At 42.1% G+C, this 6848-nt stretch overlaps 1 protein-coding gene across 4 annotated transcripts in view; it reads left to right on the top strand.

The window, feature by feature from the left end:
- The window catches only part of golga7bb (golgin A7 family, member Bb), a 210159-nt gene that overhangs the window by 146121 nt on the left and 57190 nt on the right, over positions 1-6848 (top strand). The window lies entirely within an intron of this gene.

Here is a 6848-nt window from a genome sequence, read left to right as displayed (position 1 = left end):
AGAGAGAGAGAAAGAGAAAACAAACTATGGCGAGTTTCTCCAGCTGTATTTTTTAATCATGTCTCTAATGTGCACAGTTCTTTTGTATGAAACACACCCACAATCACTCATAACATTCGTTGTCATCATCATGCATTTATAAACTTTCTATCACCTTTTAGTCATCATCGGCAATCTTTGTACAATCTTCTTGCACAATCTAGCACTTGTGCTCCACACATAACAAATGATGTCTGCTCACCGCTCAAGCCTGCTCACTTCATTAGCTCAAAACAGTCTGCTTGTGTCACCAGTGAGGACACTCATTCACACACACACACATACACACACACACACACACACACACACACACACAGATGCAAATGCAAGAAATTCAGAGGAAGAAAGTGAATGAAGTGGATGGGAAAGAGCTCTACAGGTCACTGAGAGTGTGTTGCACAGCTACAGGTGGCTAGGTGGTTCCCCCCCCCTGCGCAATGTGAGTTATGCTAATGTGTATGTTGGCTGTGAATAGAGGCACGCTGCCTCTCTGTCTCTTTCTATCAGTGCCACTGACACAGTGAGGGCCTTTGCCTTGGCAGCAATTTCACAAGAAGGGATACATTCAGATTCAAAGGGCTGTAGCATTGTGAGCAGGATGTGGGATCGGTGGCTCTCACGGAGGGTGTCCTTCCATCTCGCATTTGATCTCCGCTACGCATTAATGCTTTTCCTCGTGTGTATGGGCTGCAAATGCGGGTTCATACAAATTAAAGTAAAATGTTGGCAAGCTGACATTTTATCATGATAGCAGGTTGTGCTGCTTGAATTTCAGCAGACAATCCGGATCGTACTGCGGCTGCATACCGCTGACACCACGATCAAGTGAAAAGACACGTGATTGTGAGTTGTTATTATTATCTGTATGTGTCAGTACAAACAAGGAGACTAGGAAAGCATGTGTGTATGTGTGTGTGTGTGTGTGTGTGTGTGTGTGTGTGTGTGTGTTTTGCAAACAGTTGGAGGTGTACTTGGATCAGAATCAGGGACAGTATTGTTCTTTGCCTGTAGCGTAGAAGATAAAATTCCAGAAAACAGCAGTCTGTCCGTAAAATCTAATTCAATAAGATGAAATAAAATAGATAAAAATGCGGTTTAATATCAGGCGACCAGGCGCATCAATAAAACCCCGAAGTCCACATTATCCAAGCACTCATATTGTTTTATGGTATCTTGACCACACTTTCACTTATTTCCAAAGCCAAAGGATTGTGAATAAGATTACTGCACCATCTAATCATCTTTTATTTAAGAATGGAGTTGAACAAGTTTCAACCTTATCTTCCCAAGCTACAGTTCAAATCCCTGTTGACTTATTGGTGTGTGCAGATACTGCGGAGTGATTTTTCTGGGAATCGAACCGCTGCCAGCAGTGCAAATAAGCTCAGTCTTCTCTTAGAGCAGTTTTCATAACCTGCGCCGTGGAAAGATGTGATGGAGGTCGGCTGAAGTCACCCAAAAAAGATGTCGTCATCGTTACTGAAAGCATCGTTGAGTGGATTTAAAGCGCTGTTTTGGTTTTGATAAATTTATAGTCAAGGCTAATTGAATACGTTTCCTCCATCACTCGGCTCCTGCTTTCATTCTCCTTTAAGTGTTATTCACAGATAGAAACTACTCTGTTAACCTTTGTACCTCAGCCAATCAATATCACTCACAGCTAATAATCTGTGGACCTTACTCTCTCATAGAGGGGAGGTGAGATTGTCTTGTCACACATGCACACCTTACTATCTCAGTGAAGTGTCTTGTATACGCTGTTAGTGCAGCGGTGACCTATTTTAAGACTGCTAGCGTTTCCTCTCGATACAGGCACAGTGTACTGGCTTCAAGTCGGTAACAAAAGTGTCTTTCATGGTAATCAATCAACAATGGTTGTCTCATCTTGTTCTCCTTCCCCTAACTGGCCCCTGTGGCCACCAGCCAATCAATTCCACTCTTTGCTTTCCGGCACTCCGATTGGATGAGGGCTATAAGATTAGGTCCAGCCTGTATTGTTGGGCCTAAAGGTTTAGCATGGTTTGAAAAGAGTGTCTCAGCAATTGCGTGTGTGTGTGTGTGTGTGTGTGTGTGTGTGTGTATGTGTGTGTGTGTGTGCGTGCATTTTTGTTACCTCTTGGGGACCTTTCCCGATATAAACACTGACCTTGTCGGGACCAGTAGTCCTCATGGAGACTAAAGTCTTCTCCTCATGAGGCAAAACATCATTTCTGAGGTTGTGGTTAAGGTTAAGGGTAAGGTGTGAATTGAGGTTAGGTTAAGATTAAAGTCCACAATGAATGAAGGTCAATGCAACGGCCTAACAAGGACAGCTGCGAAAACTGTGTTTGGGGATCGTGGTGGTGGGTAGGGGCGGTTGTGTGTGTGTGTGTGTGTGTGTGTGTGTGTGTGTGTGTCAGGGAGTTTCTAAAGAGGAAAGACTTGAGGGTGTGGGTGAGGTGGTTAGCAGCCAAGATATGCCCTCCAAGCAGAGTTTGAATTCCAAACCACACAAGAAGAAGAAGAAGAAGAAGAAGAAGATGGAAGGAATGAGGTGAAGGACAACAGATACATCAACATGTTGCATATCTCTCTCTGTCTGAGCTCGTACACAAACCTAAAGTACATAAAATTGTCTTCTATGTGTGACTCTTTGTACAAGCATAGATGTGATGATTACTACAAGAGTAATTAAAAGCCAAACAGTTATTGACATATTACTTTGATAAAATATAATACAGCTACTTATAAAAAACCCCATAAAGATAAAAATGATTTATTGCACCGAGCAGAAGCTAGACATTCAAAATTCCTTGTAAAGCAGACATGCAATGTTATGTAACTACAGTATAACAACAAGAATGTGTATCCATTGAGGAGGAGAGTAAACCCCCACCTCCTCACCACACACACACACACACACACACACACACACACACACACACCTCCCAGCCTCGCAAAGCAACAATAGGGATTAGCTTGCAGAACTGTCAAAACATGTGTGAAACACAGAGAGCAATGTCTCCCACAAATAGTCTCTCTCTTCTCTTCACACACACACACACACACACACACACACACACTGGTAACACTTGCGGTTAAGGCATAACCACTGAAGAAGCACATTACCACTTCAATAACGCCACAAGAGGAATTATTTGGAAATATCAATTAGTCTGATCATTTTTCAAGCTGCAGAAGAAACTTTTGTAACCAAAAAAGTGCAGAAAGTAAAACTCCATGTGAATATTTGACTTTTTATAGTGAAAATTATTAGAAATGATCAGAAAATAATAAACGCAGGAAGAATGCAAGATGAAACCTCTAGAGTTGCTTCCACTTAAACAGAAAAAGGTTGGTTTTCATTTTCAAATCAGCTGTAATCTATAAAAATCTATGATGTGAAATTTTGCGTGGAATCCATGAGCAATCAAAGCTGGTTAGGTAATCCGCCCCTCTTATCCTACTTGTTTGCAAACATTGCCGGAAGGGTCGGTCAGTCCACAGACCACAATGTATAAAGATCCGTAATCCCACACACACAGACACACAAACAAACAAAATAAATCAGCAGCGAGCTTTAGTTCTGCAACAATGTCACAGAGCAACCAGGAAATATCTGTCTCATGCAGCACAGTGTCTCTGGTTGCTCGTTCACTGAGCTCAAGGCCGGGAGCGACTTCGTCAGTGGGGGACTATTGCACGTAGTTGCTGAAATGTGATGAAATTATGTTAGAAGACTTTAGCACCACACAGTCAGATAGTGCTAAACCCATAGATGCCTGTCACACCGGGCAGAGGTGAAGAGATATGCTGACAAGTGTTTGCTCTCGCTCTGGCTGTCTTTGGCTCTCTCGCAGACAGATTCACTACCTCTTCACAAGTATTTGTCGCTTGATGTTTGCTCTTTTACTGTCTGTTTCCATCTCTGCACCTGTTTCTGTGTCTGTGGTTGTTCTCGGGCCAGCGTTGGACGGCTCCTCTTTAGACGTCAGGGCTTACACACGGGGTCAGAAAGTACATTCGGTCACAATCGGAGAGACGATTTCTCCTCCCTCTGCCCGCCACACACACACACACACACACACACACACACACACCCAGACACACACCTCCCCTTCACTGTCAACTTAAAACCTTGCAACTGGCTTCAGCTTCCCCCAGTCTGAGTCTTTGTAAAGGAGCTTTGACCAGATCACCGTCATGGAACCCAATGTAAAGAGACAGATAGGAGAAAGGAATACCCAAACTGGGGCGGAGGGTTTCTTTTTTTTGTGTGTGTGTGTGCGTGCATGTGTGTGTGTGTGGCCAACATCCAGTCAACTTCCAGTAAAAGCCTTTGAGTGATGGGGAGACTTCCTCTGACATGTCCACAAGATCTTGTGACACATACGTGGACTTATAAACACAAGCAGCAGCGTTAACAGACTGTTATTGTAACGGTGCCAGAGATGATGGCTCTTGTCAGCATTTTGGGTAAAAGTTGCTACCACAGTGCTAAAATTCACACAATTGGTACATGTGTGTAGCACTTGCGTATCCAGTTCAATATCACTGCATGGAAAAAATGTGTTTCCTCCAGCAGAGGTATGTAAGTGTCAGCCTCAGCCCCCGCCAGTCCACTAATTTCAAGCAGCGTCCAATATGTTTCATCCTCGGATCGGCTTTCGATCACACAAGTGGACGTGACGGTGCGTACGCAGCATTTTACAGCCTGGTCAGTAAGTTTGTTGAAGTAAGAGACGGTAGAGAGGAAAAGGAAAGAAGACGAAAAGGATGAAAAGAAGAATGTCCAATAGAGGAAATAAAATTTCACGGACCTCTTGTCGCAGCACATTTGTTCGACTTCACTCATAAAAAAAAACAGACACTCTCATTGATTAATTCCACTGACTTCATTTCATTTCATTACAAGCTGGACACAGTTGAGAGTAACATTTCCCTCTGTGATACTTTTACCACTCAATCTGTATATTTTTAAGAAAATAGGATGGGATCAGTTCAAAGTCGAGATTTCATTCGTTTCGAAGATTCAACAGAGATTTAGCGAGAGCCAGGCAGTGAAACCTCATCGTAATGGGTTTTCTGTTTTTTGGGGGTGGGGGGGTGGGGGGGTTAACCTGAAATTAAATGCTCAAAGCAACCACAGGTCAGGCAGAGTTCCGGCATTTCTAGCTACATTCACATAATTAGATATGTAGGATAAATAAACGTGGGGCTTTCTGAAATGTTGATGTATTTAAATAGAGGATGTTGACTGTTTTGAAGCACACCAGGTTCCTCCTTGACTCCATCCATTACTTACAACCTGTGTTTAAGCTACTGTATAGCTGAGTGTTTTAGCACAGCTCTCAGAGTGAGTCTTTGGTGCAGCTCCAAGTGTTACAGTTCGTAACGTGAACCCGAGAGTGACTTGTGTGTTTAGGCTGTTGCTGCAACATCTGCTGTGATTTATGAGCTGCAGACTTCATTGTTAAACACTTTCCTGTCATTTGATCTGTTTGCTGTTTGTGTGTATGTGCGCGTTTATCGATCCATCTGCGTTGTCTTTCAGCTTGTAATCCCGAATATGTCACCGAGGACAGTGAGAACCCATTTTTCCTCTTCACGCTATCTCCTCATCTTTTGTGTGTGCATCCACATGCCCTCTCTGCTCATCTCTGTAAAGGTCGGGGTCATCGTTTAAGGATCACACTTCACCTCTGTTGAGAAACGGGGAGATAGGAGTTTCAACAAACAGGGTTTTCCCATATCTCAGCGAAAGATCGCATGATAACATATTTGGCTGATGGGAGGAAAGGTCTTGGCATTCATGTCAGCCTTCACAAGTCATTATTCAAAAACTTTTAGAAAGGTCTCCTACTCCCAGGTCTACTGAGGCCAAACTCATTGTATCACAGTTACATACTGTAAAATAGATATGATGATTATTCTGAGATGTACTGTAATCTCATCTGTACACTGCCGCCTACATGTTATACCACAACAAGGATGTTCATAAATGTTCTTGCTTTATTCATTCCTCTTTCCCATACTAATCATTAAAATGTCAATGTAGGTGATGGAGGACCAAATCAACAACCTTTGTTTTGTCCAAAATATATATTCCAAAGTTTGTCCAAAGTTCCCTGTAGAGCTGCAGTGGAGGGATAGAAACAAGCATCTTGAACTAAAAAGACTTAAACTTTGGAAGATATCCATTTTATTTGATTAATTAAGACTGCTGAAGCCTCATACATACTTTAGATAAACTTGGAACACATTTTTACACAAAACAAGGACTGTGGATTTTGTCCCTCATCCCTTCTATTGAAAGTATGACACCATTTAAAGGATCTTTAAATGGTCAGTACAAACAGGAATGATTAAAGCAAGAAAAACCTGTTTCAGTGTTCATACGGGAACATGACTGTTGTTTTAAGACTTGAAAAATTGTGAACCCGTCCTTTAAACGACCGGGAACTGACAGACACCATCTAAATCCATCTGATATAACAAAGGTGATGCTTGAAATGAGTTTCATGTGGTTTTCCAAAGTTGACTTCAGCATCACTTAAACAAATACCTAATGTAATGGAAGCCTGTGACAACATCATCTTGGAAATTGAGTGATACATTATCCAGGCCAGTGACATTGTGTAACTGCATACTTCTACCTTCCTCCTGCACTATTTTATGAGTAGTTTATTATTTGAATTGTAAGTCCTCTGCAGAGCGGCTCTCACAAGGTTATTTTCACAACCTTCCACATTTATCAACATGAACAATTCTGGCAAAAAGTTAAAACCAAAAGTAAAGGCTCTTTTTATGATGCCATCGCAATAAAAATT

This window comes from Thunnus albacares, chromosome 14 (assembly GCF_914725855.1).
Source record: "Thunnus albacares chromosome 14, fThuAlb1.1, whole genome shotgun sequence".
Classification (NCBI taxonomy): domain Eukaryota; kingdom Metazoa; phylum Chordata; class Actinopteri; order Scombriformes; family Scombridae; genus Thunnus; species Thunnus albacares.
The sequence above is the reverse complement of the archived record's forward strand: the minus strand, read 5'-3'. Positions and strand labels throughout refer to the sequence as shown.